Source organism: Gossypium raimondii, chromosome 10, assembly GCF_025698545.1.
Source record: "Gossypium raimondii isolate GPD5lz chromosome 10, ASM2569854v1, whole genome shotgun sequence".
NCBI lineage: Eukaryota > Viridiplantae > Streptophyta > Magnoliopsida > Malvales > Malvaceae > Gossypium > Gossypium raimondii.
Genome location: NC_068574.1, coordinates 21,303,050 through 21,316,289, shown reverse-complemented (window position 1 = coordinate 21,316,289; position 13,240 = coordinate 21,303,050). Strand labels below are relative to the sequence as shown.

Below are 13,240 nucleotides of genomic sequence, written 5' to 3'. Positions count from 1 at the left end.
AGTGATCCCTTAACTCCATTATATAGGTAGACGCTCTAGTTTCCCCACAACTTTTCCTGCTTTTTTTTTTCTTTCTTTTTTTTCTAAAAGTAAAGTCTTTCTTTATTACTTAAACTAATTTAATGTCTACAATTGACTTAGGAGTTAGGACTATAAACACCAACCTAAAGCCCAAAACTATATAAAAATTTTTTCTTGGAAGGTAGGAAATATAATTAACAATAGTAGGACAAGAAAGCTGTTTATCAGCGGCCTTACAAATAAATCGAGCACTTAATCAAGAACTGTAAAATCTTATTAAAAAACGTTAAAAATAAAATTATATCATATAATATTACCCAACCATCCATCAAAATTAAGATGTAATTAGCAATATAAACACAAATATGACGTAAATATATAAAATAATTATATGACAAAATTTATATAAATATATTACATTTTAAACACAACTACCATATAAAACCAATAAAAAGAAAAACAAACAAACATGAAATTCAAACACAATAATTCTACCCTCTTCCCACGATTTTCTTTAATCCATTTTCAAAAATAAAATAAATTTAAAAAAATGTGAGATGAGAAGCCGATGGATAAACGTGTGAAGCAAGGGTAGCTATCTAATCTCAATTATATGAAGTTTACGGAAAATTCATCCAAACGGCCCAACCATTCCAAACTCCTACGCAGTTAATTCAATGTTAGTTCCTTAGGGAAGGGTTTGAGAAGTTTCCCCTTTGAAATTTCAGCTTCACATCATTTCATTAATTAATCAATTAAGACAATTTGGCATATAATTTCCAATTGGTATTTGGATTTCCCCCATTCCCACTGACAGCAATCTGAACCCTCGCGTGAATACTCTATATCTGTTAATACATATTGGAGTTGCAAGAGCGCAACACAGGGCACCTTCTAAAACCAACACAGTTATCAAGATTAGCCTTAGCCATACTGGCTCCATCATCTCAACTCAACTCAATGCACTCACTTGATTTAAATGTATAAAGTAATGTTTATGCCGTTTGAAATGACTAACAAGCTTACCTATATGCCCCCAATGGAAGCCAAGTTTCTCCGAATTAGTTTTTATTTTTTTAGTAAAAAGAAAATAAAAAAAATACTACAGCTCCTGCAACTATTACTTAAACACCAAGCAATTCAAAAGAAACAAAACATGTAATTTTTGTTTGTTTTATTATTATACTTTTAATATAGTTTACGTAATTTACAATTGCCTTCGACTTTCATGACTTCTTCCACTGGCTTCATTATTTAGCGCGTAAAGAATGGTGGTGAGTTTCGACCAAGTTGTGGAACACATTATTAATCCACAGCCAACGCCTGAACAGCGTTTTCCGAATGTCCTTATTCGCCCATCCCCCATATTTGACCTTTGCCTTCTCCAACAAACAAATACTAAAAGCCAAACACTAAAAACATCACCATTTATCAACATTCCTACAAATTAATCTCATCGTTTCCTTTCATAATTCTCCATTTTCTCTGAAAATCTCTATCCCTTCAAAACCTTTATAATACTCATTATGTCTTCTTCATCTTTGACAGAAGACTTCCACTAAAAATCTCAGTACCATAGACAAGAACAAACGCTTTTAGACTTTGCCTTCAATTTTATCATCTTAAATTTTAAATTCTTTTATATTTTATAATTTCCTTAGTGTATAATTTTTCTAAAAAAGTACAATTAGTAATTTACTAACCAAAATCTTGATCGATAAACAATTGAAAAACTGAAAATTAATATTTTAATATTTTACATAAATTTGATAATAAAAACAAGTCAATAGTATTTTTTATAAAAAATAAGTAAATAAAATTGCTTATTACTTAGTGGAAAATATTTTCAAATACTTCAAATTTATTTTAATATCATAACGTTTAAAATTAAGATGGATTAAATCTTTAAAAGTTAATGATAAAATGTAAAATAAATATTTTCGTAATTTAAAATTTTTATTTATCAAACAATCTAATTATAATTAATTTTATGTATGAGCTAATTTTATGATATTTTGTATCCTATATTTTATTAAGGATAATTGATTTGATGAGATTTGTGTAAATTAAGATGGATTAAATTTTACTTTGCGAAGTTAGATATGTGCTCTAAATGTGGAAGACTTATTCACCATTGATAGAAATTTTATTGTTGAGGTAAGTGTTTTTGAATTAACTGACAAAATACTAACAAAAGTGGTGATTACTTCGGCTAGCACTTCAACAAGCAACATAATTTATTTTATATAGAATAAAATCACTTTAATTTTACGTCGGTGTAATGAATCTCTCCCAATATTTATATATATAACAAAACTTCTAACTATAAGTTTTCTTATGCATTGGAAAGTAGGTTGGAAAATTTTACTTTGATATGCAATGTGAGGCTGCAACTTAAGAGCGCTTGCGGTTATGCTGAAATAGTTTTTCTTTGTACTGTGATTATCATGGGTAAGTTAAGATTGAACTGCCTTATTAGTTGTGTTGTGCAAGTTAACTTATTGTTGTTCTATTTGTTATAAAAGTATTTATGTGTAGGGTCGAGTGAATTCCGGGTCGAATTTATGTATGATATTCATATATTTTATGTTTGTCTAAATCTAATTTTACTCGAAATATAGACATAAGATTTTATCAAGTCTATCTATATTTACAAATGTAAGTGATTAACTCTTATCTTCCATTTTGTATTAAAAAATAAGTCATTCAAAATAAGATTTTCAATAATCGAAGGATATGGCTTAACATGACATACAATATAATGCAATTTCTATTTTTTTATTTGTTTAGTGTTTTGATTTTTAGTTATAAATAAAATAAAATATAGTTAGATGTCAAAATTAATTAATTAATGATTTGTAAAAAATAATAAAAGTAGTTGAAACTTTATTTTACTTACGAACAAAGAAGCTGACAATTTTTTTATATAATATTGAAGATGAGGGATAGGTCACGCCATTTGAATTTATATTAAATGGATATCTAGTAAGAATTTTAACGATCACTTCATTCAAATCAAGATAAAGAAGAAGAAGTTAGCATTTAGAATAAAAAATATAAAATTGATTCAATATACAACCAAAGTAAAGCAAAAGAAAAGTGTGCAAAACCCAAAAAAAAGGACAAAGAAAGCAAACAACAAAAATTGTTTACAAAACCAAACATGCGATAACATAGGAAGATAAAAACCAAACTAGACAATTAGCAAATGGCGCAAGAGAGATATAGAAGAAACGTCGCTGAAAAAAACCAAAGGAGAAAATTAAATGCAAAAGAAAAAATAATGTTTTGCGATGAGAGCATAGTATAACCCAAGAAACTATGAAACAAAAACAAAACATTAACGAAAGAAAATTTGGCTATAGATTATCAACAAAAGCAAGCACACATTTGTGTAAGAAGATAAAACCAAAGTGAGCAGTTGCCGTGAGTAGAATTAAGGATCGTGGTTGAAGTTTGAGGGTGTAGCAAATATTAGTATTACTTTACTACTATTTAAAATAGTGTTGGTGTTTTTCAAAGAACTAAAAACAAAGAACATATGAAAAACCGAGCAGCAAGAAGCATGAAAATGATCTGCTTATTCATTCAACAGGAAAAACATTACAATTTAAGTCACTAAACATTACCAAATACACAACTACTCTCACTAACTATATTGTAACTGACAAAACATTGCTTGCACTTAAACATAAAAAGTCAATCAACACCTAATCAAATAAGTGCATAACAAATACATTGGTTAAGATCAAATCAAATGAGACTAGAAGGAAACTAAAGCTGAACCAACATGCTTCAAACAAAATCAGCATGCATCATAGTTTCAGCTGCTGCATGGTTGGCTAACTTGTAACACTCCTCCTTGGCTTCTATGTAGTAGCGATGATCACTTAACTAACTATAAATATGGCAAAGGCAAGCGCACCTATTGAACAATAGTAAAACTATGGTGAGTAAATATATCGTATCCACAAGGACTAAAAGTATTAGTAATTATCATTTTCTTATTATTTAGCCGATAATTTGGAGTGATGAGTTTTGATCTAAAATTACTAAACTAATTAAACTAAGAACACAACAGAGAACGAATCAGGAAAATAATCGAAAGATAACCAATGAGAGAGACAATACCCAGAAAAGAATCCACCTAGACTTCTATTATTATGAATTTGGTTTAAACGATTTATTCACTTGGTGTCTTGATTCGTAGAAATCCCTAAATTATGTTAATATCTCTTCGAGAGTAAGAACAACTGACTCTAGGTTGATTAATTGAAATCTCATTCTAATTAAAACCCCTATCGTCGCATTAACTCGATTTATGGATTCCCTTATTAGATTTGACTCTAATCAAGTAGATTTATGTCGTCCTATTTCTAGGATTGCATGCAACTCCACTCAATTATGCTAGATCTACTATTAAAAAGGGACTTTTCTTCCACTGAATTAAGCACATTAAACATGAATTAATATCTCAAAAATATTAAAACAAGAAATAAGCCCACATAATTGAAAACAAGAATTAGGTATTTATAATGTAAATCAGAAATCAAATAATAGAATTCGTCTTAGGTTTCATCTTCCCTAGGTATCTAGGGAATTAGTTCATAATCCTAAATGAAAACATCTCAAAGTCTGAAAAACCACAAGAAATAAAGAAACTCATATAAACTTCAAAAGAAATTAAATGAAGGTCTTCGATCTTGATGGAGATCCGCTTCAGAGTTGGCTTCGATGGTGTTCTTGGAGTGTTTTCTACGATCTTCTCTGATAAATCCCATATCTCTTCTTCTAATTGGTATTTATAGACTTTAGAATGTTCAGAAAGCCTAAAATTTGTGTTTTTCCGCGCGTTTGGGAAGCAATGTGTGAAATCGACATAGGCTAGCACATGGGAGTGTGTCCAGCTCGTGTGGCTCACAGGGGCATATGTCCAGCTCGTGTAGAAATGCCCAGGCCGTGTAGCTCCTGAAAACAACTCTATTTGTCTGATTTTTGCTCGTTTTTCCCTTATTTTGTTCCCAAATGCTCTCCTAAGTATAAAAACATGAATTTAAAGGATTAAGAGCATCAAATTCACTAATTTGCATAATTAAGCATCCAAAAACACATTAAGAATGAGATTAAAATATGTTACTTTTATAGCTTATCAAATATCCTCACACTTAAGCGTTTGCTTGTCCTCAAGTAAAATCCTCAACTCACATTTAAGTTAATATTTCTCAACTTGTAATTCCCATCAATAATATCTCCAAATAATTCACAAATAATCATGTATTGACAATTCAACTAAAAGGGCATTAAAGTCTCAAACAATCCAAGCTAACATTTTGAAGCACGAAAACATAAGTGGCTCCCCTTATTTAAGTAGTTACCTTTAATTCAAAATCAACAAGAATTGACATCCTCATTAAAGATTCACTCAAGCCCTCAAAGTGTTTAAGGCATAATACTATGAACTCAATAGTCGAACAAGAAATGTCATTACCATAGGCTTGCATGAAAATCAAATCTCCACCACTATAAAATAATATGATGCACAAATCAAAATGTCTTTAAGAGGTTGTAATGGGGCTTAGGTTAAGGGTATGGAGAAAGACTAGAATAGTTGGTTATAATCAAAATCGAATTGATAAATTACTAAACTAGAAAAAAGAAACAAATGCTGAATTGAAAACAAGTGCATAAATTAAGAACTATTCAAGAGCAAAAATGAACTTCTTTTCAAAATATGAATTTAATTGTTCAAGCTCAATCAACAAATAAAACTAATTAATAATCAATATTTTTTTTATTTTCAATCTTTTTCTTATATCTTTTTTACAAAAACAATGAGAAATAATTCAGTAAATCAACTAGAAGAGCATAGCTAGGCAACTAACTAAATCAAATCTCGACAAAAAAAGAGTCAATAAAACGGGAAAAAATCTCAACGAAAAAAAGAGTTATGGGTTAACATTAATGGGTAAATTAAGAAACTTATGTGTTAGGCTCAACGGGGTTCACTAAAGGTTAATTAAAAAGGTAGGCTTTTTTATAGGATAATTGGGTTAAAACCTAAGTGCCTTTATTATTTCAGTATATCAAATCAAAAGTATGGTCTCGACATGTATAATCGAAGTAAGTTCTAGAATAGCAAATCAAATTGACACACTCATAACCAATAATAAAATGAGAAAGAAAAGTGTATGCTCTAAAGGCTTAAAATCTCACAAAAAAATTATGGTTTTGATGTCAAACTTACAAATCTCAAAACTTCAAGATAATACCTTAATTCAGGGAAACAACCTAAAATTTTTAATTCTAAAAGATAACTTATCATGCTTGATTCTCTCATGTCTTAAAATTTAAATCAGCCAATGCACAAATATCTACAAATTAATCCAAAACACATCAACAAAAATCCCAAATTGACAAAAATCCATTCTAATGGAAGTATGAGACAATTACTTAAATAGAAAAAATAATTCAGGGATTTTCTATTAATTAAATAAATATCCTCCCCACAATTAAGATGTACATTGTCCTCAATGTACAAACAAATATAATCACAGTATAAGTAGAATATCATAAGAGAGGGAGAAAACTGAAACTACCCTGAATATTTGATGAAATTGCCAGAATGGTGAAAAGTGAAATTGTAGGCAAATCTAAATGTAGTGCATGGAAAATAAACACAAATAGTGAAGAAGACTAAAAGACTACAAAACTCGATTAGAAACAACCATAAAAATAAAAATATAGTTCAAAAGATAATAAACGAAACAAGTCTAAAAAAATAAAAATAAAACAACTAAAAATAAAATTAAACATAAACATAAAAAAATAAAAATAAAAAGAGAAACAAATAAAATCACTGATCCTCATCGTCAGAGGCATCGGTATCGTGAGTTGCCAGTGCTAAAGAGGATCTATGGAGGTGCTGACAGATCTACCGTAAAGTCACGTCAATACTATCGAACCTCTGAAAACAGTGCTGCTCGAAGCAAGTGAACCGTTCGAAGAGGTCCACTAAGGTGGTAGCAAATGTAGCAGGATGGTGACTCGAAGATGAAGGATGTGGTGAATCCTCTTGATAGAAGGAGACATCATCAATGAAGTCCTTGGGCTCATCCTGAGGGTCAGAATGAGATAATTGGTACTGAGGAGGATCTACTCCACGAAGTCGCTTGATCATCCTCATATGGCTCATGCTCAATAATCCCTGTGGGAACATCTGTCCTACTAATGTAAGTGAGGAGGACTGCTCTGGTGTGTCGATGAGACTGAAGTGACGTGCGAGTCGAGTCACGTAACGGCCTAAGCAGATAGGACCCTTCCTACCGCGCTCTGTCTGATGGTGGATCGCTAGGGCGATGAAATAAGCTAAATAAAAAATGCGCCCCATGGCCATGCTTTATAAAAACATGTGTCGATTGTACCGACAACTTCGATGCTCTCTTTTCGATCAGCCAATGTGTGGGCCAAGATGCAAGAATATATCTCAAAGTCGGAGGTAGTGAAGTCACCTTTGAACAAATCAAGTCATAATGCGCCGTACTTGCTGTGAGGTCTACCCAGCAAAGAGATAGAGAGTAGTGGATGTGCCGGTATAATCGGAGAAACCCCTCGGCACCCATAAACTCTGCGGTATAGAGTAGGTGGGCCTTATGATAGAGAAAATCTAGTCCTAATGAGTTGTGGCAATGATGGCACGTACGCTATCAGCTAACTGGACCTGCTCTAAAGCGGTCCAATCAATGCAATGGCTTAATCCTAGTGGCCTCTATCGAAGAAGCTGATATAAGTCCTCCTAAAGGCCCTATGAAAATTGGAGATAGCGATGGTGTGCACCGATAGAAGCGCCCGAGGAGGTCGCGCCTGAGGTCTTCCACTTTTTCGAAGCGGGGACGACGACTTTAGATTTGTTGCTTGTGTTCAACACGGTGTATCTGTAATAAAATAAAATAACCAAATATTAATTCTAGTATTCAATGTAAAAACACAAATCGACACAATAATGTACAAAGAAGAATAATAATACTAATAAAATAATAATAATAATAATAGAAAATAAAATTCTAACAGAGTAAAACAATAAAAAACTATTAACATAACTATAGAAATACCAAAATGACTCAAAATCATAACAAGAATAAGACTAAGTAATAAAAAATAAAAAATAATGAATTAAAATAAGAAATCAATAAAAATATAATTCAAGCCACTAAAACAATATGATAGCTAAAATAAGAATAATAAACATAAGACTAAAAATAAAAAAATATAATAATACTAAAGGCAATAGTAAAAAAAATAAAAATAGTAATAATGTCCAAAACTAAATTAAAAGTAAGCACAAAATCAAATCAAAGAAACTAAATAAATAATAAATAAATAAATAAACAAATAAAAATAAGGTAAAAGGGGAAACCAACAAAAGACAGCAGTGGTCACAGTGGGACAGGCGTGGGTCGGTGACGAGAACTCGAGGCTCCGACTAGGGGGAAGGGAAAGGGAAAGGGAAGGGGTGAGCATGCACATGGGGGTGAGGTTGGTGTGTGTGGGTGGGGGCTATGAGGCTCATTTGAAGGGAGAAAGGGGGAAAAGAGAGGCGGGGTTCCGATGAGGGGGAAGTACTGGTGATAGGAAGGAGATAAGAGGGGGTTCGGTTTGGGAAGGGTGCAATTGGGGCAAAAAGAGATGGGGAAGGCTAGGGCGACGGGGTACAAGGGAAGAGGGAGGCTCGAAAGGGTGGTGGCTGGAAGGGTGAGGAGAGGGGGATTCGGTTAGGAGGAAAGCTACAGAGGTGGGGTTGCCATGGAAGAATGGAGATCAAATGGGGAAGAAAAGGGACGAATGGAGGTCGATGATGTTGGAGTGGTAAGGGGTAGGAGATCGGAGGTGACTAGGTTGGGGATAGTTGGGGAAGAAGACAAAACAAAACAAAACAAAACAAAACAAAAGAGCTAGGGTTTAAATGGGTGACACGGTTGTGTAAGGGCTCGTATGGGTCACACAGCCGTGTCACATGCCCAAGTGGATCCTTCTTAGCCCGTGTGTAATTAAAAATGGTAACGCAGTCTTCACACGCCTATATGTCCAAGCCGTGTATAATTTTCTTCGCTTCTCCCACTTCTGTGTACCTCAGTTGTGTCTCTTGCCCATTTAACTCTTCGAATTGAATTAAAATTAAAAAATTAGCTCCAGTACTTAATCAGTTGTGTGGACTGCCTCATGCCGTATAACATTTGAAATTTTAAAAAATTAAGTCCCAGGACTCACACGACCAAGGACATGCCCATGTGTCCAGGTCGTGTGGGTTAAATGGCCAGGTCACCAAGCCGTGTGACTCACTATCGATTCCCCCATTTTACACACGACCTAGGACACGCCCAATTGTCCAGGCCATGTGGGTAAAAAACACACATTTTTTAATTTAATATTTCAAATTAGTATGCAATTAAAAGGATTAGCAAAATTTAAAAACTCAGGTTGCCTCCCAAGAAGTGCTTATTTAGAGTCTAAGCTCAACTTACCTCATATGCATATGGTTACAGTGGTTCGTGGAGTTGAAGCTCCTCTTCCTCATAAATAATTTTATTACCAAAATAAGGTTTGATTCGAGTATTACTTACCTTAACCATGTTGAATTAAGAATGAGTTACCTCAACTGTACCGTAGGGGAAGACGTTCAGTACCGTATATGGGTTTAATCTGTCTGCATCAAGCTCTAAAGGGGCAATCGTGGGTCCATTTTGTCTAGCAGTATTTGTCTCCAACCTTAAATTGGTTCGTTCCATTCACTTGCTCATCATGGCGTCGCTTCAGCTCTTCATCATGCTTTTTCAGTTTCTCCTTGACATGTGTTCACCATTTATCTAGGTCATCAATTTAAACCATTCGCTCTTCATATGTTTTTCTATTTCTGCCACCTTGATTGTAACATAGCTTCATCATGTTTTCTCAAGGGATTTCTTGCAAAGAAGGTCAAGCCACATGGTTACTCACATTAACAAAATTTTTAATATCATCTCGATCACTAGATGTTCTCACAGAATCACGAGCTTAGAGAGTAATTGTTTCGTCACCTACACGAAGCACTAATTTACCCATACCAACATCTATTATAGTCCTAGTAGTGGCTAAGAAGGGGCGACCTAAAATTAAAGGTACCTCACTACCCTCATCAATGTCCAACACAACAAATTCAACGGGGAATATGAATTTATCTATTTTAACAAGCACATCCTCAATAACACCCCTAGGATATCTGATAGTTCTATATGCTAATTGAATATTCATCCTAGTTTGTTTGAGTTTCCCAAGACCTAGTTGTTTAAACATTTTATAGGGTATGACATTAATACTAGCCCCTAAATTAGCCAAAGCATTACCAATATTTAAACGACCAATTAAACAAGGAATATTAAAACTTTCTGGATCTTTCAGTTTATTGGGTAGTTTATTTTATAATATGGCCCAGCAAACTGTATTGAGCTCCACAGTTGATGAATCGTCTAACTTCCATTTGTTTGCTAACAGCTCCTTTAAAATTTTAACATAATTGGGCTTCTGCGAAAGAGCTTCAACAAATGGTACGTTAATATGTATTTTTTTAAGAGTTTAAAAAATTTACTAAATAGTTCGTTCGTGTGGTCTCTCTTCGTCGCGTTAGGATGTGATACTCAGGGTTCTTTGGCAATAGGCTTTTGCTCTATCTGGCTTACCTAAACCTTATCGTTATTCACCATAATTTCTTGCCTCGATTCTTGTTTAGATTTAACTACCTTGTGGTCTTTTCGAGATTAATTTAGCAAGTTGATCGATTTGATTTTCGAGCCATTGAATCGATGCTTGCTGAGTTTTTAGTGCTCCCTCAGTGTTTTGAAAATGTGTTTCTAACACCGAGATAAACTTGGTCAACATCTCCTCAAGGTTCAGCTTTTTCTCTTGCTGGTAAGGTTGTTGTTAGAAGCCTAAAAGGGCTTGTGCTCTCTGATTTCCTTGACCACCCCAAGAGAAATTGGGATGGTTCCTTCAACTTGCATTACAGTTATTATTATAAGGGTTATTTTGAGGCCTAGAATTATTACCCATAAAATTGATTTGTTCATTCTCTGTGCTAGAACCGAAGGGTAAACATTCACCGGATGTACCTACATAGAAAGATATAAATCATCAATTTTCTTCTTAAGCAAATATACCTGGTTTGATAACATGGTGACTGCATCTAAGTTAAAAACACTGACAGCCTTCATCGGCTTTATCCTCATGACTTACCACTGATAATTATTTAGTGTCATCTTCTCAATAAATTCATAAGTCGCTTCAGGTGTTTTATTGTTCAGAGTTCCACCGGTTGCTGCATCAATCAACTACCTCGTTGAATGGTTCAAACCATTGTAGAAGGTTTGGACTTGTAGCCATAGAGGTAACCCATGGTGAGGGCACCTTCTCAATAAATCATTGTATCTATCCCATGCATCATATAAGGTTTCTAAATCGATCTGATCAACGGAAAAGATATCATTCCTCAACTCGGCTGTCTTAGCTAGTGGGAAGTACTTCAGTAGAAATTTCTAAGTCATTTGAGCCCATGTAGTGATGGAACCTCATGGTAAAGTGTTCAACCACTGTTTAGCTTTGTTTCTTAACAAGAAAGGAAATAACCGTAAGCAAATGACATCTTCAGTGGTGCCATTAGATTTGAACGTATCACAGATTTCCAAGAAATTTTCCAAATGAGTATTTGGATATTCGTCTTGTAAACCATTAAACTGACCAAACTATTGTACCATCTAAACAATGTTCAGCTTCAGTTTGAAATTATTTGTAGCAATGGTGGGTCGCACAATACTCGATTCAGCGCCAGTCAGAGTGGGTTTGGCATAATTATACATAATACAAGGAATAGGAGCAGGAGCTGTAGGAGGTAGCTGAATATTCTGATTATTGTACATCTTCTTAGTAGTAATAATGTCCTCCTGTTCGTCTACTATAATTTGTTGACTTTGCCTTGCTTCTCTATTGTTTCTACAAGTAGTACTTTCTATTTCGCTATCAAATAGTAATGATCTCGACGGATTTCTTCTAGTCATAAACCAAAAGAACCTGCCAGAAGAAAATAAAAAAATTAGAATAAAAGAATTAGAATGTAAAAATTAGAATGTAAAAATTTAAAAAATGACAAAATTAATAAAAATAAAGTGTTCCTAATATTTTAGTCCCCAGCAACGGTGTCAAAACTTGATGATCACTGAACTAACTATAAATGCGACAAATGCAAGCGCACCTATCTAACAATAATAAAGCTACGATGAGTAAAGATATTGTATCCATGAGGACTAAAAGTATTAACAATTATTGTTTTCTTATTATTTAGCCGACAATTTAGAGTGATGAGTTTTAATCTAAAATTACTAAACTAATTAAACTAAGAACACAACAGAGAATGAATCAGGAAAATAATCGAAAGATAACCAATGAGAGAGACAATACCCAGGAAAGAATCCACCTAGACTTCTTCTATTATTATGAATTTGATTTAAATGATTTATTCACTTAGTGTCTTGATCCGTAATAATCCCTAAATTATGTTAATATCTCTTTCGAGAGTAAGAACAACTGACTCTAGGTTGATTAATTGAAATCTTTTTCTAATTAAAACCCCTATCGTCGCATTAACTTAATCTATGGATTCTCCTATTGGATTTGACTATAATCCGTTAGATTTATGTCGTCCTATTTCTAGTATTGTATGCAACTTCACTAAATTATGGTAGATCTACTCTCAAAAAGGACTTTTCTTCCACTGAATTAAACATATTAAACATGAACTAATATCCTAGAAATATTAAAACAATAAGTAAGCCCACATAATTGAGAATAAGAATCAAGTATTTATCATGTAAATCAGAAATAAAATAATATAATTCTTCTTAGGTATTATCTTCCCTATGTATCTAGGGAATTAGTTCATAATCTTGAATGAAAACATTTCAAAGTCTGAAAAACCACAAGAAACAAAGAAACTCATAAAAACTTCATAAGAAATTAAAAGGAGGTCTTCGCTCTTGATGGAGATCCACTTCAGAGTTGGCTCCAAGAGTGTTCTTCGAGTGTTTTCTTCGATCTTCTTTAATGACTGTCATTTCTCTTCTTCTAATTGGTATTTATAGAGTTTAGAATGCCCAGAAAGCCTAAAAATTATGTTTTTCTGCACGTTTGGGAAGCAAGG

The 13,240-nt window shown here is 33.3% G+C and overlaps 1 non-coding gene across 1 annotated transcript; it reads left to right on the top strand.

Moving 5' to 3' along the window:
- Positions 1 to 11,436: 11,436 nt before the first annotated feature.
- LOC128034292 (small nucleolar RNA R71) lies at positions 11,437 to 11,543 on the top strand. The gene has a single exon (XR_008190422.1). It is a non-coding gene; the product is annotated as a small nucleolar RNA R71 (small nucleolar RNA).
- The last annotated feature ends 1,697 nt before the right edge of the window (positions 11,544 to 13,240 follow it).